The sequence below is a fragment of the Musa acuminata genome, chromosome BXJ2-7 (assembly GCF_036884655.1).
Source record: "Musa acuminata AAA Group cultivar baxijiao chromosome BXJ2-7, Cavendish_Baxijiao_AAA, whole genome shotgun sequence".
Lineage (NCBI taxonomy): Eukaryota > Viridiplantae > Streptophyta > Magnoliopsida > Zingiberales > Musaceae > Musa > Musa acuminata.
The window spans coordinates 17,709,023-17,731,186 of record NC_088344.1 but is presented as its reverse complement, the minus strand read 5'-3'; positions in this window follow the sequence as shown (position 1 = coordinate 17,731,186).

Sequence of the window (22,164 nt, the reverse complement as noted above, 5' to 3'; positions counted from 1 at the left end):
CAAACTACCTTTATATCCTTGCTTAAACTGCATCTCGCCTAATCAAGTGATTTACGAATCAACATTTAGACGTAAATCAGCTTCTTCGTACGAACGTCGTATTTCAGTTTGCGCTTATATTCTGGTTTTCATCATAACTGCAAACTGCCTTCATAGATTGACTTTAACATCATCTCGCTTGATCTTAAGTTAAAGTAATCTTAGAATCGGCTTTCACACCAAAATCATTTTTATCGTTCGAATGTGTTTTATCGTTGAAAGATTTCCGCTGCACTAATTCACCCCCCCCCTCTTAGTGCTCTTGATCCTAACAGGAACCCTATAAATAGCCATATATTCCTCCTCTTTTGATAAGCAATAGATGAATCTTATCTGCAGCCTTTGAGCAGCAAGTTGGAGGGAGAAACCCCTATAGAGTTTCAAGGAGGCCGATCCCCTAAAGAGATCAACCCCAAGTTTAGAATTTGCAAGGGCTCTAACATCACCACCTCTTCTCCCGCTTCTCCTTCTTCTCTTCCTCTTCTTCTTCTTCTCCTTCTCTTCTTCTCCTCTTCTTCCCTTCTCCTCCCCGATGCCCCACACCTCCTCGCTACAGCCCTTGCCGCAGCCACCTTCCTCTCTCTTCTTCTTCTCTTCTTCTCCTCTTCTCCCTTTCTCCCCTCCAACGCCCCACAGCCCCTCGCTGTCGCCCTTGTCGCAGCCACCCTCCTCTTTTCTTCTTCTTCTTCTCCCCGATGCCCCACACATGCACTCCTCTGTTTCCTCCTATAGGAAACAGAGGTGCTGCAACCCTAGCTGCTGCAGCTACCTCTCTCTCCTCTCCCTCTTCCCTCTCTTCTTCTTCTTTTCTTCTTTTCTTCTCTTCTCCCTCTTCTTCCTCCTCTCTTCTTTTCCCTCTTCTTCTTCTCTTCTTCTCTTCTCTCCCCAACGCCCCATAGCTCCTCACTCTGTTTCCATAGCGGTGGGATATGAATGCTATTTCCCTTTTTTTTTTTCTTTTTTTTACAACTTAACAGTTTAGCCCTTCAAATTTTTATATTTACATATATATCCTCCGATTTATAAATAAATCATTATTAATAAATTTCAAAAGTGAGAGATATTACAAATATAGTGCATGCTCTGAGTGTCACAAGTAGATATTAGGCGGATCCAAGCTTGGAGCACGAGAAAATAGTAAAGTGTATCCTTAAATACTTGAGAAGGACTAAGGATCTTTTACTAGTATATGAAGGTAGTAGCCTTAGGGTTGAAGGCTACACGGACTCGAGTTTCTAGTCCAATATTGATGATAGTAAGTCGAATTTGAGGTATGTGTATACCATGAATGGAGGATCAATATGCTGGAAGAGTTCCAAAAGATACTACTTCTGACTCGACCATAGAGGTAGAGTACATTACTACAATAGAGGCAGCAAAGGAGGGAGTCTAGATAAAGAAGTTCATCACATATCTAGGAGTCATGCTAGGTAGCAAGGAGCTGATTTCCTAATATTGCGACAACTACAGGGCGATTGCTCAAATGAGAGAATCTGGGTCTCATTAGAAGTGTTATGAGGAGGTTCCAACTTATTAGAGAGATCATGACCCGATGAGATGTAGTCGTGAAAAGAGTTCCATCCGAAGATAATATTGCAGATCCACTAACAAAGTCATTATATCAAATTGTCTTTTTTTTTTTGTAAGTAAAAGTAAATTGATTATGTGTAAAGTTTCTACAAATAGCTTTATCTATACAAGTCATAGACAAAGCCAAGTAACTCATAGAATGCGAATGCGATAGTTATGACTACCCATGCTGTAGACTATAACTACCTGTGGGTACATTATTTGGCATCATTCCCAAGATCTTTAGCTAATAGCAAAATTAAATTTGATAAAAATATCTTTTTCTCTTCGGGTGAAGTGCTCAGTTTTGAGATCATGCTCCATACAGGATCTAGAGTCTCTAATAATCTCTTTCAAGAGCTGAGCATTGTTTGTGTGTTGACATTCAAAGATTCTATTACATCTCTCCTTCCACATCCACCAAATAGCGCATCTGAAAGTAACCTTTGCTAGTTGTGTAAGAGGCCCTTTTCTTGAGAAACATTGCATAAGGTCGCCTAGTTCTTGGTGCAAGTTTGGTTGCGGCAGTCTATTGAGTTCAAATCGCTGGAGAATCTCCTTCCATATCCATTTTGTATAATCACAAGCAAAATAGAGGTGGTCAATAGTTTCTTCTTGTTGCAAACAAAGGGAGCATCGGTTAACATGATAGATACCTCTTCTTTTCATATTGTCTATTGTAGGTAGTTTATTGAGAAGGGCCTACCATGTACATAAGGAGTGTCTTTGTGATCCCGGTCGATCCCATGTCCAACTGCTTGGGACCCACTTGTTATTTCTTTGCCTAATTTGATTCCATGCGGATGTGGCACTAAATTTGCCATTGTCATGAGGCCAAATAAGTGTATCTGAAGAGTTGTTCCTGATTGGAATAGCTATGATAGTCGGCCAAAGTGATAACATTTCGGGAGAAATAGGATTAGGGAGACACCAAGTACCGTTAGCAATGAACTTGGAAACCTTCCAATCTTTGGGAGCCCCAAGATCTTTTCGTATTCTGTCGCCATATAATTGAAATATACTCTTCCCAATCACCCAAGGATCGTACCACATATTAGTACTAGTTTCAGAAGAGTTGCATACGAAATGTGTTTGATTAGCCAATTCCTTGCCTTTAAAATTGTCTTTTAGCAACATGGGCGATTGGCTTTAGGTCAAGTGAGAGATTGCTAGTCATAAGTGCCATAAAAGCCAATCACAAGAGTGATGGCACATGTAACTTGACATTCAGTCTTTTTGCTTATTATTATTATTTAGTATTTTATCACTTTATATTGTATGAATATATTTAGGATCTGCTCAATGAGAATCAGATCATGATTAGATCATGATAATGAGACCGATTCGCCTTTAAACATAGATTCTAAATAATCCTAGTCATAGGTTACTTGAGGGGGATATCAAGATAACCGGACAGACTAGTATGTTGTATATCCGTCCATATGATGAATGCAGCTGGTCTCATAGCTGCTCATGTGGGGATACTAGAGATACAATACAAGTGCTCATTAGAGAATGAGTTCACTAATTGATACGCTTACGAAATATTAGATGGTTGATGATGCCTTTTCGACAAACAGCAATTTCGTAGTCCAAGTGGTGTATTTGGTCCTTGGACCTAAGACACCAAGAATATCCTGTATGAGTACTCTACTCTTTGATACTGGACTTATAGGTCTGGAGATTCCAAATCTAGCACAATTGGTAGTTGGGAGTGGTAGCTACTCTTATGAGGCCTATTGAGTGTCGATATAGGATCATCCACTCTCGATGTTATGAAAGGAATATCTCATATATTCTTGCTTAGACAAATGCCTGGCTAGGGTCGTTCGGATTAAGAGAGAAAGAGTTCTCTTGGAGAATCTAATTAAGTGAGACTCGAGCAGAAACCATATGGGCCTGATAACACCATGCCCAGTATATGGTCATTGAGATATTATATGGATGAGAGACTATAGGTATACGGTAACTAATGACAAACAGGTCGAATGGATTGGATTTCCTTGTATTATCTATGGACTATGGCGTAGTGGCCAAGTACGTCCAAAATCAATGTGTCGAGTGAATTATTATGCAGATAATAATTCACTAATCCAAAAGAAGTTCTGATAAGTAGCGGCGGCCAGATCTAGGGCGACCACTGTAGCGGCGACGACACTGTAGCGGTGACCAGATCTAGGGTGACCACTGTAGCGGCGACCAGATCTCCCTAGGGCGATCTGACTCCTGCAGCATCGGCTTTCTCCCACGGGCGACGGGCGACGACACTGTAGCGGCGATCTGATTTCCTGCAGCGTCGGCTGTTTCCCAAGGGTGACGGTACTGTAGCGGCGGTGACGACACTGTAGCATCGACGGAACTATAGCGACGACGACACTATAGCGGCGACGAGATCTCCCTAGGGCGATCTGACTCCTGCAGCGTTGGCTTTCTCCCACGGGTGACTATACAATAGCAACGATTTGATCTCCCTTACTGTAGAGGTGATCGGATCTCCTGCAGCGTCGGCTTCTCCCCAAGGGCGACGATACTATAGCGGCGACCAGATCTCTCTAGGGCGACAATACTGTATCGGCGATCTGATATACTGCGATGGTGGCTTTTCCCTATGGAGACGATTTTATAGCCGCAACCAGAAGAGGGATCAAACATGGCAGCGACGGCCCCTAGGGCTGGCGACGGTGGCGGAAGGGTTGATACGATGGTAAGACTCCCTACCGTTACCCCTCAATTGGCTCCTCCTCCATATCCTCTCCAGAGAGAAACTCCTTCGACGAAACAGCATCGAAGTAGGTCGCGCTCTAGATCGCGGCAGCCTGCCCTCATTTCCAGTGACCCTAGGCCTTGGACTAGACTTTTCAAGGCTCCGGTTGAAAGTCCGGATCTAAGCTTGGAATTCTTTACTCCAGAAGTTCAGGCTGATAAGAAGATTGCTGTATACGAGACTGCTGATTCAGCAGAGCTTATTGAGACATGGTCATGGCGATTGTTGGCTATGTGGTAGGTCTCAAAACATATTTCCCACTATCATCATTTATCAAAACTCGATGGGGAATATCGTCATTTGATCTTCATATGCTGGAGAACGGATTCTTTGTTTGCAAGCTATACTCTGAAGAAGATTTACAACTGGTCCTCGAAGGATTCTGGACTATTCGCGGCGATCCAATGATTCTACGACGCTGGTCTCCTGATGTCCGTTTGAAGTTAGATAGCCTACAGTCTATTCCATTATGGGTATCCTTTGAAGGTCTTCCTCTACATCTTTGGAATCGACGTTTTATTGCAAAGTTATGCAGCACTCTGGGACAGCCACTCTACATCGACAAAGCAACAGCTGCTCAGACGAGATTAGCATTTGCACGAGCATGTGTACTGGTTTCTTCCGACGAAGATCTTCCAAATGAGGTTTTCTATTGTGATCTTGATGGGAACACTCGGAAGGTACATGTCTTATATTCCTGGAAGCCACAACGATGTCAGTATTGCTTATCTTTTGGTCATGCAAATGGAGCTTGTCAGCAAACTCCAAAACAAATCACTTTGGTCTTGGGGCTCCCAAAGATTGGAAGGTTTCCGAGTTCATTGCTAACGGTACTTGGTGTCTCCCTAATCCTATTTCTCCCGAAATGTTATCACTTTGGTCGACTATCATAGCTATTCCAATCAGGAACAACTCTTCAGATACACTTATTTGGCCTCATGACAATGGCAAATTTAGTGCCACATCCGCATGGAATCAAATTAGGCAAAGAAATAACAAGTGGGTCCCAAGCAATTGGACATGGGATCGACCGGGATCACAAAGACACTCCTTATGTACATGGCAGGCCCTTCTCAATAAACTACCTATAATAGACAATATGAAAAGAAGAGGTATCTATCATGTTAACCGATGCTCCCTTTGTAACAAGAAGAAACTGTTGATCACCTCTATTTTGCTTGTGATTATACAAAATGGATATGGAAGGAGATTCTCTCGCAATTTGAACTCAATAGACTGCCGCAACCAAACTTGCACCAAGAACTAGGCGACCTTATGCAATTTTTCTCAAGAAAAGGGCCTCTTACACAACTGGCAAAGGTTACTTTCAGATGCGCTATTTGGTGGATGTGGAAGGAGAGATGTAATAGAATCTTTGAATGTCAACACACAAACAATGCTCAGCTCTTGAAAGAGATTATTAGAGACTCAAGATCCTGTATGGAGCATGATCTCAAAACCGAGCACTTCACCCGAAGAGAAAAAGATATTTTTATCAAATTTAATTTTGCTATTAGCTAAAGATCTTTGGAATGATGCCAAATAATGTACCAACAGGTAGTTATAGTCTACAGCATGTGTAGTCATAACTATCGCATTCGCACTCTATGAGTTACTTGGCTTTGTCTATGACTTGTATAGATAAAGCTATTTGTAGAAACTTTACACATAATCAATTTACTTTTACTTACCAAAAAAAAAAGTTCTGATAGGTATAACTCATAGATAGCTCAATATTTAGTCTAGAGGGTCACACATATATAGTAGCCTTTGCGATAAGTAGAGGTTCGAATATTAGTATCGAATCTTGGATTTTGATGTTGAAATCAATTGGTAAATGATTTGATCTAATCCATGTGTTAAGATAAGAGTGCAGGATTAACTACGATAGTAATAAAGCGTAAAGCAGATGATGGGCCGGAGTCGAAGACTCGGACGATATATTGGGAGCTCACCGAAAGTTCATCGTGAGATCACTGGAAGCACGTTAGAAGACCCGCCAAAAGGTCATCGGAAGATCATCGAAAGCACACCGGAAGACTAGTCGAGATTTGGTCAGGAGTTTGCTGGAAGCTCACTGAAAGACTCAACGAAAAGTTTGCCGGAATATCACTGAGTGAAAAATCGACGTACCAAACCATGCTTGCCTTAATCGTAATTAGAATGATAATTAGAGTTGATTTGGGAGGTAATCTCATCAACTCTGTTAGGGGGCCAACTAGGCTCGGAGTTGGGCTGGTTTGGGCCAAAGTCAATGTCCAACTAGGATGCTAAATTCCTGGCCAGCGGTGGCACCGCTAGGGTTATTGCTACCAACAGTGGTACCGCCCTTGTCAGGCGGTGGTATCACCCAGACTGAGCGATAGTACCGCCCAGTAATGGCAGTGGTACCACTGAGACCCTGGAAATCTGGGATTAGATACTTTTTTGCTCTATTTTTGAAGCTATTGGGGCCTATAAAAATCCCACCCTTTCCAGCATGAAAGGGCATAAAAGCATTGAGATATTCTTGAGTTATTGGGGTATACAAGTGTTATAAACAAGAGCTAGAGTTCTCCCCCTTTCTAAATTTTGAGATCATCCAAGAGAGGTGTGAGACTTGTAAGGGTTCTCTCCTAAACTAGTGAAAAGGACAAAGCGCTCTAAAAGGTGGTTGGTCTGTTAGAACCCTTGCAGATTCTAAACTTGGGGTTGATCTCTTTAGGGGATCGGCCTCCTTGGAACTCTATAGGGGTTCCTCCCTCCAAGTTGCTGCTCAAAGGCTGTAGAAAAGATTCATCTATTGCTTAAGAAAAGAGAAGGAATACATGGCTATTTATAGGGCTTCTAAACCCTAACTCCTAATAGGACTCCTACTTAAGACTCTTACTTCTAACCAACTCCTAATAGGACTCCTACTAAAGACTCATATTCCCTTACAATTCCTAATTCTTCTCTAAGAAAAAACCTCCTACATGAATGCCCCTCACAATTAGGACTCTCCTAGCTAGAGTCCTAACAGAATGTCCCTCTCAATTAGGACTCTCCTAGCTAGAGTCCTAACATTTTTACATGAATGTCCCTCTCAATTAGGACTCTCCAAGCTAGAGTCCTAACAGACCCGCCCTCTTCAAATCAGCCTTATCCTCGAGGCTGATGATTCATGAATTCTGGGAATTTGATCTTCAAGTCGTCATAGTTCTCCCAAGTGGCATCTTCTTTTGGTAGGTTCGCCCACTGTATTAGCACTTCATTAGTGGGTCGTCGTCATCGAGTCACGATCCGTCGATCAATAATGGCACTTGGCTAGGTCTGGAGTTCTCTTTGGGTAGTCATATTTGGTGGGTGGCTTTGGGCTGTCTCCAAGCACCTGTTTAAAACTTCCGGTTGGCTGTTGGTTTGTGGGTGATATGTTATACTCCTTTTCAATTTAGTACCCTGCATATGGAATAACTTTGTCCAAAATCTGCTATTGAAGATGCAAGTAGAATTTGTCACAAGCACAATGCGTCCCTTATAGTGTAATTCTTTTGAGTCCCAATTATAATGAGCCATGGGGCTTGGTGCTTCCTCCAATTTTTTTATAATCTTACTAGTATCTGAATCTTCCTGCCATTCCATCTTAATATCCTCAAGGAAGTCGCTGGTCGGAAGTGAAACGGTCGAAACTTCAACTTGCTCGGGTAGCTGCGAAAGCGCATCTGCAAGAACATTCTCTTTCCCCTTTTTGTAAGTTATTTCAAAATCAAATCCAAGAAGTTTTGTTACCCATTTTTGCTGCTCGGGGGAAGATATCTTCTGCTCCAAAAGATATTTTAGGCTTTTATGATCGGTCTTGATTTGAAAGTATCGCCTGATCAAGTACAATCTCCACCTCGTTGCTGCGCGCACAATGGCGAGCATCTCCTTATCATATGTTGACATATTTTGATTGGAGGGAGATAATGCCTTGCTAATGTATGCGAGTGGTCGACCATCTTGCATGAGAATGGCTCCAATTCTGACTCCAGATGTGTCGGCCTCAATAATGAAGGGTCGATTGAAATCTGGTAGTGTTAGCACCGCCGTCGTCGTCATGGCTGTCTTAAGTTTGTCGAAGGCAGCGGAGGCTCTGTCCAACCATTGGAAGACATCTTTTTCTAGTAAGGAAGTAAGTGGTGCACTGATCTTTCCATAGTTTTTCATGAACTTGCGGTAGTAGCCTGTTAAACCCAGAAAGCCATGTAGCAATTTTATGTTTCTCGAGGTCGGCCAGTTTTGCAATTGCTCCAATTTTGAAGGGGTCCACTGTCACACCTTCCTCTGATATGATATGCCCAAGATATTCCACCTTTTGTTGAAGAAAGCAAAAATTCGTGGTTGTTGTGTGTTCAAAAGGTGGTTTTCCATATGTCTTCTTCGCATGCTCGTATTTGATGATACCCGGATCAAAGGTCCAGCTTTGTAAAGATTTGTGCTCCCTTTCATCTAGCAATTCATCTACTATTGGAATAAAGTATTTGTCCTTGATGATTATGTCATTGAGAGCTCGGTAATCAACACATATTCGCCTTGTTCCGTCCTTCTTGCGTACAAGTAGCACCGGCGAAGAGTAGAGGTTGCAACTTGGCCGAATAACTCCTGTTTCAAGCATCTCTTTTATAATCCTTTCTATTTCATCCTTCTGGAGATGTGGATACTGATATGGCTGAGCATTTGCTGAAGATTTGCCTGGAAGAATCATTATACAATGATCATGCCGACAAGTAAGAGGTAGGTTGCGCGGTTCGTCAAATATATTTGAAAATTCAGCAAGCAAAGGAAGTAGATTTGGATCTTCAAATTCTGTTGGCTCTCCCTTAGTTTGCTGCTCAAGTTGTACCAAAAAGCCGCTACATGCTTTATGCAAAACATTCTCCATTTGTTGTGTGCAAATCGTTGTTATGTCGCCCCCACTTTTCCCGTGCAATGTCACCTGTTTCTCCTTACTGTAAAATTTCATAATTAGTTTCATAAAATTCCAAGAAATATCACCTAATGTCGTCAACCATTTAATTCTGAGCATAGCCTCATGATTGTTAAGAGGGAGAAGGAAGAAATCTACAATTATCTCTTGGTCCTGCAGTAATAGTTTCTCCTGCAAGCGCCTATGATCACAATTCAAAATCCGTCCGTCAGTGACCTTAACGTCAAACCTGCAGTGATTCTCGATAGGTAATGATATCCGAACAGCAAGGTTACTATTTAGGAAGTTAGTAGTACTGCCCGTGTCGATGAGAACAGTGATTGGTTGTTGTTTGAGAAGGCCTCCAATTTTCATCGTTTGCGGGTTTGAGTAGCTAGCTAGTGTATGTACCGTAACTTCGGTCGGTTGTGGCTCTTCTTCTGCATCTTCTTCTTCATGTTCAAGGCTCTCTTTTGGATGTTCAATGACCTCTTCTTCTATCGGTTCAATCATAAGAAGTCCCCCTTTACTACAGCGATGCTCACGGCTCCACGGCTCGTCACAATGCCAACATAACCCCTTCGCATATCGCTCCCGAAGCTCTTCTCTTGTTAACCTCTTTAGTGTAGAGACTTGGTCGACAGTAGGGGGGGCTAAGGGCTTCAATATTACTGGTTGAGAAGAGACCCTAGTCCTCCGAGCTTCATGGTTCAATTGCTCCTCTTGATGTCGTGCGAAAGAGATGGCTGCCATAAGCGTATACGGTTGTCGCGCTTTAACTTCTCCTCGGATCTCCGGCTTCAAGCCCTCAATGAAGGTCCACAATAGCTGTTTTTGAGACCAATCATGAGTTTGATTAGATAACCTTTCAAACCTGGTTTGGTACTCCTGAATGGTGGAGGTTTGTTGGATCTTTGCTAGTTGTTCATCAATATTCTTGTAATCGGTTGGTCTGAAGCGAATCAGCAGTCCTTCTTTGAATTGTCGCCATGAAAGGACTCCATAAGTATGTTCAAACCAGTCAAACCACTGTATAGCATCCCCTTCAAGATGTATAGCTACAATTTTCACCATAGATACATCCGCGGCTTTGTGGTACCGAAAATATCGCTCCGCGCGCGAGATCCAACCAATCGGGTCTCCTTCTTCCCATCTAGGGAAGTCCACTCTCATGCATGGATAGTTGGGGTTGGTCATAGAGCTTCCCCTTTCTTGGAAGTCATATCTTTGGGGTTGGTGTGATTGGGCAAAGCTCTCTCCTTGATGTGATTTCTTCAGGCTTAATGGTCGGCCCAATCTGAGTTCGGTAAAGAGCATCCGAATCTTATCCTCCATTCGCGCCTCCAAAGCTTCGAATTTAGCATTGATTACCTCCTTAGATGCCATAATATATGCCTCCAAATCTATGATGTTAAGATCTCTCTTTTGTTGTTAGGTTAAAGGCATGTATAGGTTGAGAGAAGTGATGGTCAAAAGGGTTGGTGGATTGGTGGATGTAGGCTACGATTTAGGCTTGTTTTGTGGCAGTTTTGGGTGCAGTTTGAGGGTGTGGTTTAGTAGAGTTTTAGGGCTGTGGTTGAAAGTTTTGGATCTGTGGTAGATGGTAGCAAAGGTTTGACAGAAATCCGTAGAAGTTGCAGCAAGTATGTGCTGTCTTGTAAGAGTAGAATTGTCGTCGAAGAAACAACGGTTTCTCGACGTAATTTCCACCAAAAACTTGAGAGAATTGAGGAGGAAATTGATAACAAAATCACAGTTTATATGACAGCAAGGATATCTAATTTAATCAAGAAAATTTCGGCAGTATACCAACAAGGAAATTGGTGCAAGTTGCAATTGCAGAATTATCGTCGAAAAATTTCAGCGGGTTACGATGAAAATTTGCAGTAATATAAAATCGTTTTTAGAGATGAATTTCTTAATAGATTAATCTTAGATGGAAGCCAAGATGATCTATGAAATGTATAAGAAATTTCATTCAAAAAAGATTGCAAATAGATGGGTTAAGGCAACGATATGCAGCTGAAATTTTCTACAGCATAGATTTTCAAGTGCAGCAGATTGGACATAAAAGATCAGTAGTTTATATTGAGAATTTTTCGATGAAACCAAAGGTAAATCTACTGTTAGGAAGTGTCAAAGATGTCATAAAAATTTCGTAGAAATTTGGATAGAAAAAGCACAGTAGCAAGATCAAACAGATGGTGCTATGTGGCTTGAATTCTGCAATTCAAGTGCAGTAGATTGGACATAAAAGATCAGTAGTTTATATTGAGAATTTTTTGATGAAACCAAAGGGAAATCCACTATTAAGAAGTGTCAAAGATGTCATAAAAATTTCGTAGAAATTTGGATAGAAAAAGCATAGTAGCAAGATCAAACAGATTGTGCTATGCGGCAGGAATTCTGCAATGTATCTTTCGTCGTAGAGATGAAAACTTTGTGACGAAAAGTTTATGCAGCAATATAGGAACGATTTTTTTTTTTTTTTTTGGATTTTCGAATAAGGATAACTAAATTGCAGCAGTAGTAAGGTAGGAAACCAGAACCTGTTGCAATTCACGGGGAGATCAAAGGATGATCCGTGGTGGTGGAGATGATGACGGAATTCGGTGACGATCTTTTAAGCAATTGTGGGAATTGCTGTGGATGGTTGTAGAGGGTTGATGGATGGCTGTGGAAGGGCAGCGAGACGCCAAGAACGCTGCTCTGATACCAGGTGTTAGAACCCTTGCAGATTCTAAACTTGGGGTTGATCTCTTTAGGGGATCGGCCTCCTTGGAACTCTATAGGGGTTCCTCCCTCCAAGTTGCTGCTCAAAGGCTGCAGAAAAGATTCATCTATTGCTTAAGAAAAGAGAAGGAATATATGGCTATTTATAGGGCTTCTAAACCCTAACTCCTAATAGGACTCCTACTTAAGACTCTTACTTCTAACCAACTCCTAATAGGACTCCTACTAAAGACTCCTATTCCCTTACAATTCCTAATTCTTCTCTAAGAAAAAACCTCCTACATGAATGCCCCTCACAATTAGGACTCTCCTAGCTAGAGTCCTAACAGAATGTCCCTCTCAATTAGGACTCTCCTAGCTAGAGTCCTAACATTTTTACATGAATGTCCCTCTTAATTAGGACTCTCCAAGCTAGAGTCCTAACATGGTCTTCACCTATTGAATGAATGCCTTTAGTAGATGCCGGAGACCTCGTCGGAGGAGGAATCTGAAAGTGGATGTAGGTCACGTTGACCATAAGTGTAGTTTACTTTAACTACTAATCATTTCATAGCAAACTGCTTCTCCTCCTCATCTTGCTATCTTTTGATTTGGTTTTCATCAAACATACGAAATATTTTATACGAAAATCAAAGAATTTTCTGTTGCACTAATTCACCCCCCCTCTTAGTGCTACTCTTGATCATAACTATTGGTCTCAGAGCAAGGTTCACTCTCATTTGGTTTTAAACCCAAAAGATATCACATTTGCCGGCAACCTAAAGGGCCATTCAATTACACGTCTGCCTATGTTCAATAGGATGGATTACACATATTGGAAGACTAGAATGAGGATCTTCCTAATTTCAATGGATTTGGATTTATGGAATATTATAGAAAATAACTTTAAAAAATCTTCTCTTCTAATGAACGATTGGAATAAATTGGAGAAGAAGACATTCGCTTTAAACGCAAAGGCTATGAATGTCTTATTTTGTACCTTAGATAAAAATGAATTTAATAGAATATTGATTTGTGAAACGACTTTTGACATTTGGCTCACACTCGAAGTGACTCATGAAGGCACTAGTAGGGTGAAGGAGTCAAAAATTAATATTTTAGTATATTTTTATGAGTTGTTTCAAATGAAACCGAGTGAGACCATTGGAGACATGTACATCCGATTTACGAATGTCATCAATGATCTAAAAAGACTTGGTAAAGGTTTCTCGGATTTTGAACTGGTTAATAAGATTTTAAGATCTCTTCCAAAAAGTTGGGATCCTAAAGTAATGGTCATTCAAGAGGCCAAAGATCTAAATAATTTTCCTCTTGAACAACTAATTGGGTCACAAATGACCTATGAAATGATGTGTAAAGCTCATGAAGAGCTTGAGGACACCCTTCCAAAGAACAAGAAGGATATAGCACTGAGAACACAAGAAGATCACTTGAAAGAAAACTCAAGTGATGAGGACTTTGATGATGACTTGACACTCTTAACAAAGAAGTTCAAAAGATTCATTAAAAGAAATAAATTTAAAAATGATACTAAAAATAAATTTAAGCCTAAGAAAGATCAAGTAATATATTACGAATCCCCGGGACACTACAAGAATGAATGTCCCCAAGCCAAGAAGAGGAGAAAGGCTCTCAAAGCAACTTGGGACAACTCAAGTGCATCCGAAGAAGAGGAACCAACCAACACTGAGCAAGTTGCTCACTATGCACTAATAGCCATTGGAGAAGAGATAACAAGTTCAATTGATGCAAATTTATCATTTGATAAACTATTAAATACTTTTCATGATTTATTTAATGAATGCAAATCAATTAGAAAATATATATATTATTAAAAAAGGAGCATGATTCTCTTGTTAGTGATTACAATAGTTTAAAAGTTGAGCATAATTATAGTTTAGTTCTATGTACGAAATATCATGAAGTAGAAACACTTAGAAAGGAAAACTTGCTACTCAAAGAAATCTTAGAAAAATTTGAGGTTGATAGCAAGTTTTTGAACATGATCCTTGCCAATAAGGGTCACATTCATAAAAGAAGTAGAATCGGATTTGCCAGTAGCTCTCACTAAAATCTAACCACCTTTGTTAAAGGCCATATCTTGCATATTTCACCCCAAAACAAATACAACTTTTATTGTAAACTTGGATATGTAGCTTATCATTGTCCATTTAAGAAGTATAGTCTACACAAGTTGATTTGGGTTCCTAAAGGAACCGAAAAGAATTTCATGCAAAATGTTAAGTTAAGTCGATCGATTTTTGAGGCACCCAAGGTCAAATGGGTACCTAAAATTCATCCTCTTTTGTAGAAGCGTATACTATCATAAGCTAGGAGCAAGAGATGGTACCTTGATAGTAGATGCTCAAGGCATAAGACCGGAGATCCATCTCAATTCTCTAAGCTCACTAGCCTAGACGAAGGATATGTCACATTTGTTAGGATCAGAGCGGCAATAAGAGAGGGGGGGGGGGTAAATTAGTGCAGCGGTAAAGTATGATAAACTTTCGACGATTTAAACACTTTTGGAAACTTCGTACGATAAAAGTAACGTTTCGTTTGAAACCGTTTCGATTGCATTTTAACTTGAAGGCATATGTAACAAGGAGACAAAGAAGTAGAGCATTAAAGTGAAGATGGTTTGTAGTAATATAAATGACAATAAGATAAACGCATATACGATCGGGTTTCAAGCTTTGCACTTTTCGAATCAGCGTTTAGACGTAAATCTATTTTTTCGTACGATCATCCTATTTCAGTTTACGTTTACGTTTTGATTTCTATCATAACTGCAAACTACCTTTATATCCTTGCATAAACTGCATCTCGCCTAATCAAGTGATTTACGAATCAGCATTTAGACGTAAATCAGTTTCTTCGTGCGAATATCATATTTCAGTTTGCGCCTACTATCGGATTTGATTTACGAATCGGATTTCTTACTGAAATCACTTTTAACGAACAAACGCAGATTTTATCGTAGAAGGTTTTCCGCTGCACTAATTCACCCCCCCCTCTTAGTGCTCTTGATCCTAACAATTGGTATCAGAGCGGGGTTAACTCTCAAACGGATTAAAACCCAAGAGAGATGGCATACACCGGAAACCAAGAGGGCCACTCTATTACACGTCCACCCATGTTTAATGGGACGGACTGCACCTATTGGAAGACCCGAATGAAGATCTTTCTTATTTCTATGGATTTTGAACTTTGGAATCTTGTCGAAAATGGATTTTCGAAGTCTTCTCTTCCAATGATCGATTGGAATGAATTGGAGAAGAAGGCTTTCGCTGACACGGGATTGTCTAATTTACTACAATCTGATTATATGAGCCTTGATTATGATCTAGTATCTTTTTCAGTCAATAATGATGCCTCATAATCTTTATCTCAGCACACTCAAATATGACAGCTCATCAGCATATTCTCTGCACAAAGTTAAAGCTGTTTCAAGGTGCTTTTCTTCAAGACAAAGGAATGCATTAAAGGAGTTGGTTGGCAGCTGTGAACATTTCTTCATTACCAATGAGTGCATTAAAATAGTTGGTTAGAAGCTGTAAACACTTAATTTCAAAATTCCCTATGCATGAAGGGTTGTTTCATGCACTAGTATTTATTTTGGTGTTTAGGACTTAGAAAGGACTTTAGAAAACTGAGGATATTGGCAGAAGCTCTCTTGGAGTGCTCTTTTGAACTCTGTATCTCTTGGATGCGTCCTTGAGTGGTGAGTCTTTCGCTTTAAGTTCTGTATCCTTGTTTATTATCATTAGGGTGGTGATCTTCTGTATCCCTTTTGATTTTTAAACTTGGTGGTGAGCTATATATCGTTTTATCGAAGTTTCTACAAAAGTGCGTTCTTTGCCTTTTGTGACATTTTCTATCTGAACAACTGTTATATCGGTTTTCTATCGACATCCATTCTGCATTTTTTTCCTCCCCGGTATCAATTTGGTATCAGAGCTAAAGGCTAGAGGTCATGGCAAGGCGGAATGGAAAAGATGTAGTTGGTGAAGGTAGCGACCATGGAGATGACGCTGAGTCGTTGAGGCTGCAGCTACAAAAATTGCTGCGTAGCCTACAAGAAAAAAATGAAATAATCGACGAACTTCAAAGTAGACACAACCAGCATGAAAATGATGCTCGACGGTTTACTTTTGATGATGAAACTGTTAGGATTGGAGCGGCACTAAGAGGGGGGGGGGGGGGGGGGGGTGAATTAGTGCAGCGAATTAAAACTTCGATTTTAACAAAATCTTTCGTACGATAAGAACGGAACTTGAAAAGTTTAACTTGAAAGCGTATTCTTAAAGTTGCGCAGCAAGGGTAATAAGGAACTAAAGCAGTAAGAAGATTTGCAGTAATGTAAATGACAATAATAAAATGCAAACCAGAGATTACACCGATTTTTAGAGTGGTTCGGTCAAATGACCTACTCCACTTGCGATGCCCCTCTTCGTTGAGGCTCCCACCTTCCACTAGCAAATCTCTTGAAATGGAAGGGTAAACACCCATCTTACAACCTTTTACAAGCAGTTCAACCTCTTACAAATTTTCAATAAGAAAGAAGGAGGAGAACTCTCTAGCAAATTGAAAACAAGACTTGCTAAGACTTTCTAAGACTTTTCTCTCAATCAAAATGCTTCTCAAAAAGTTGTTATCTCAGCTGAGATTTGAGGGGTATTTATAGGCCTCAAGAGGATTCAAATTTGGGCTCCAAAATTTGAATTCTCTTAGGGTTCCCGGTGCTGGAGGTGCCACCGCCCAGCCAAGCGATGCCACCGCCCAGCGCTCGGGTGCTGGACGGTGCAACCACCCAGCCAAGGAGGTGTCACCGCCCAACACTCGGGTGCTAGGCGGTTTCACCGCCCAGCCAGGCGGTGCCACCGCCTGGCTCTCCGATTCATTGGTTTGGCTTATTTTTAGCCCAAACCAAATATGACTTTGGGCCCAGTTGGCCCCTAACCAGGATATAGGATTATCTCTTAATCCTAATCCTAATTACAGGTGAACTACATAACACAAAAAAAACATCCTAAGCAAGTTTTTAACCGCGAACGTCGAGTCTTATTCCGGCGAGCTTTCCGACGAACTTCTTCCGACGGACTCCCTGCAAGCTCCCAATCTTTGTGATGACTTTAACGAGTAGCCGAGCCTTCTCGGTGATCTCCGCGAGCCTCTGACGATTTCTTCGACGAACTTCCGACACGTTCCCGATTTCTTCTCGGTTGGTTCCGGCAGCATCTCCGATGATTCTTCGGTCTCTTAAACGTCCATCGAGCTTGACTCCGGTATCCTTGCTTTATGTTTTCTGGTTATCGTAGTTAATCCTGCACACTTAACTCAATAATATGAATTAAATCGATTAACCCACCAATTGATTATATCATCAAAATCCGAGATTCAACAATCTCCCCCTTTTTGATGATGACAATCAATTGATGATGGAGTTAAACATAACTCCCCCTATCTATATGCCATATTATGAGAAGATAAAAAACACTTGAATTTCATCCCATTAGATTCAAGCATAACCCGATAAGTTCTAATCGTAGAACTTATCGTTATCCTCATTAAACAATAGTAAGTACGAAACTTCGATGAAAATCATAAGTTAAATGATAAGGGACGAATTTTGCTACGACAGAAGATAAAGATTTTCAATATAAATTTCATGATATCAATCTTGTGATATTTTCAAGGATTTGCAAGGCATATAAGACATTCATATCACACAAGTTTTTGTAATTCATATTAGTTATGCTATCGTTATGGTGTAAGTCATCACTTCTCCCCCTTTGTCATCAACAAAAAGAGACAAGCCAGCTAATTAATGATCATAGAAAAAGGTTTAGCATTTATCAAAGTTTATCATTCAAATTTGCCAGAAATAGTTTATCCAAAAGACATCATCATTTATGCAGATTAAAACAGTAGTTATCGTTCAATCGATGACAAACTTGAACTTGTTGTTAAAAGCAAACAGAACAGAATAAAAAGATACATCAATTTAATCCTTAGGAGGCAATCCACAGTGCTGATACATGATATCTATTTTTTCATTCATCTGTCGTAGTGTCTTCAAAATTTCAACTTATTGATTCTGAATTTGTTCTTGCTGTGATTTGATCTGAGATAGCTCCGCCATAATGATATCTTCAGAGGAGGAAACAGGAGCTGAAGGTGCTGCGCCAAAGGGACTAGAAGGAGGAGATTCATTTCCCATAAGAATTGGTGTTTCGGGTTGTTCTATTGGTGGAGGAATTGGATCCGTCCTTCTAGGCTACCTAACCCATATGCCATTGCTAAAAGTGTACCTAAGTCTTTTCAGTAGGTTTTTATTTATTATGTTATATCGATCATTTTGAATAGATTCTTCATCGGGTGGAATGCAAATGTCATAGGCATGAAGAATTCTAGTGATTAACCTCCCATATGGCAATATAGTATCTTTAGTCATAATATCCTGCATGTGTTGGCGAATTAAGTACCCAAAACAATTATGCTGACCGGTCATAATCCAATACATGGTTCCTATCTCTATTTGACTTATTTCGTCAAGATAAAATTGTTTGGGGAATATGATGCTTGTGATAATGTGATGAAGAATTTTAGAGTTGAAAGGCAGTAAGTGTTCACAGCTCTTGGGTAGGAAGTCAAGGTTTGGATTTGCAAAAATTATTTTCACGGCTTCGGTATAGGTTGCTCCTATTGTTTTGACATCCCATTTACCTTTAAAATAGCATCCCCTATCTTTTTCAGTTATGCCAATTAGCTCACAAATAGTGCTGTCAAATATTCTAATGGGTGTTCCTAGAAGGTAAGTGCTTAGGCTATCGTTGTCCTCATATAGGTTGGCATAGAACAATCTAACTAATCGCGGATAGATTGGTTCATCTATTTGTAGTAGAGGTAGAGCTTCTAGGTGTGCAAACCACCTAATGGGTTCTAAGTCCTCTAGTTCATCCAAATCAACGTATTTTCCCTTATGGATACATCGTGTTTCAAATTTTGGAAAGCTAAGAGCTACCTCTTTTGATCTAAAAAGATCATGGTTAAATGAATCTCCTTCAATCCTTTTTCCTTTTGATCTCTTAGGAGCCATAATCTAGACAAGATAATGATGAAATTGTGAAAAATAAGCAAGGAAAAGAGGAAAGAAAAGAGGAAATGGAATACCAAAAAGAGGGATTTCAAATGTTACCTTATGGAGATTATGTTGAGAGATGGAAAGCTTGGACCACCAAGAATCCTTCTCCAATGCTTCTAAGAGTTAGAATGACGGTTAGAGGGAATGGGAGAGGGTTTTGAGAGTGTTTTTTCGGGTTGGGGGCGGTGTCACCGCCGGCCCTAACCCCTCGGGTTAATAGGGGTCGCTCGGTCGGTGTCACCGCCAAACCGGTCGGTGTCACCACCTGGTGCCCGAGCGCCAGGCGGTGCAACCGCCGGATCTGGCGGTGCCACCGCTGGCATCCCGTGGAGAGAAAAAAAATTTTTCTTCCTCCCTTTTGTTTAGCTTCTTCCCTCAAGATCATAAGTTATACTTTAATGGATCATTTTGAATTGAAGAAGAAGGAAGAAATCAAATCCATAAAAGAAAGGAAAAGGACGAGTCATTTTTCGTGAAGCTCATTTTAGGGACAGTTTAACATGCCTAATTCCCTTCTAATGAATTCAAATTGATCTTCGTTCAAAGCTTTTGTAAATATATCTGCTAATTGATGCTTTGTGTTAATGAATTCTAGAACAACATCATTGTTAAGGACATGATCGTATATGAAATGATGCCTAACGTCGATGTGCTTAGTTCTAGAGTGCAGAATTGGATTTTTAGTAAGACATATGGCACTAGTATTATCACATTTTATGGGAATATTTTTAAAGTGAATTCCATAGTCTTCTAATGTATTTTTCATCCAAATGACTTGTGCACAACATGCACTTGCAGCAATGTATTCGGCTTCCGCCGTAGATAGTGCAACTGAATTTTGTTTCTTAGAAGTCCAAGAAACAAGTGCATATCCTAAAAATTGGCATGTTCCGGATGTACTTTTTCTATCGATCCTGCATCCGCCAAAATCGATGTCTGCATAATCTATTAGATCAAATTTTTCAGATTTTGGATACCACAATCCTAAATTTGGAGTTCCCTTAAGATACCTAAATATTCTTTTAACACTCTTAAGATGAGATAATTTAGGATTGGATTGAAACCTAGCGCAAAGTTCTACACTAAACATAATATCTGGTCTAGTCGCGGTGAGGTAGAGTAGACTACCTATCATTCCCCTATATGTTTTTTGATCGAAATTTTCACTATTTTCATTCATATCTAACTTAGTCGCAGTGCTCATAGGGGTGTTTATTGCTTTTGAATTATCCATGTTAAATCGTTTTAACAATTCTAATGTATATTTGGATTGGTTAAGAAATATACCATCTTTTTTTTTAGTAAGTAAAAGTAGATTGATTATGTGTAAAGTTTCTACAAATAGCTTTATCTATACAAGTCATAGACAAAGCCAAGTAACTCATAGAGTGCTGTTAGGACTCTAGCTAGGAGAGTCCTAATTGAGAGGAACATTCTGTTAGGACTCTAGCTAGGAGAGTCCTAATTGAGAGGAACATTCTGTTAGGACTCTAGCTAGGAGAGTCCTAATTGAGAGGGACATTCTGTTAGGACTCTAGCTAGGAGAGTCCTAATTGAAAGGGACACTCTGTTAGGACTAACTAGGAGAGTCCTAATTGAAAGGGACATTCTGTTAGGAGGTTTTTTCTTAGAGAAGAATTAGGAGTTGTAAGGGAATAGGAGTCTTGAGTATGAGTCATATTAGGAGTTGGTTAGAAGTAAGAGTCTTAAGTAGGAGTCCTATTAGGAGTTAGGGTTTAGAAGCCCTATAAATAGCCATGTATTCCTTCTCTTTTGATAGGCAATAGATGAATCTTTTCTGCAGCCTTTGAGCAGCAACTTGGAGGGAGGAACCCCTATAGAGTTCCAAGGAGGCCGATCCCCTAAAGAGATCAACCCCAAGTTTAGAATCTGCAAGGGTTCTACCACTTGGTATCAGAGCAGCGTTCTTGGCATCTCGCTGCCCTTCTATTGCCATCCATCAACCCTCCACAACCATCCAAAGCAATTCCCACAATTGCTTAAAAGATCGTCGCCGAATTCCACCATCATCTCCACCACCGCAGATCAACCTTTGATCTCCCCGTGAATTGCAACAGGTTCTGGTTTCCAACCTTACTGCTGCTGCAATTTATTTATCCCTATCCGAAAATACAAAAAAAAAAAAAAAAAATCGTTCTTATATTGCTGCAAATTTTCAACGTAAGTTGCTGAAATTTTTCGACGAGAATTCTGCTATCGCAACTTACACCAATTTTCTTGCTGTTACTGTCAAAATTTTCTTGATGGGCATCCTTGCTATCATATAAACTGAGATATTGCTGTCAACTCTCTCCTCAAATCTCTCAAATTTTTGTGGAGATTTCGTCGAGAAACCGCTGTTTCTTCGACGATAATTCTGCTCTTATAAGACAACACAATTCTGCAGCATCTTGATTCCCTGATACTTATAAGTTAAGATTTATTATAAATCAAGATTTTTCATAAATGAAGATAACATGCTGGAATGTTCGCGGACTTAATAAGCCGGAGAAATGTCGGGAGCTCAACAGAATAATCAAGTCTGCCGCATGTGATATTGTTATTCTAGTGGAAACGAAAATTAAACAATCGCGCGTTCAAGCTCAAAAGAATTTAATATGGCTGGACGCAGAATTGTTTACCAATGACTCAAATGAAACTTTTGGTAGAATATGGGTCTTATGGCATCCTAACTCTATTAATGCTTAGTTTATTTCTGCTACTGATCAATTCATTCATCTTAAGGTAGAGGATAAAAAGAATGACTGTCAATTCAATCTCACTGGTATATATGCTTCAAACAGTATGCAAGAAAAAAATACTCTTTAGTCTGACCTGACTAATATTGTAAATGGTTGTCTCAATGTACCTTGGATTGTTCTTGGAGACTTTAATACTGTTCGGTACACAAATGAAAAAGAGGGGGGTAGACAACTTTCAAAAAGCTAGCTTCAAAGTTTTAATGATTACATTGACACTGCAGCATTGTTTGATATGAAATCTGTGGGT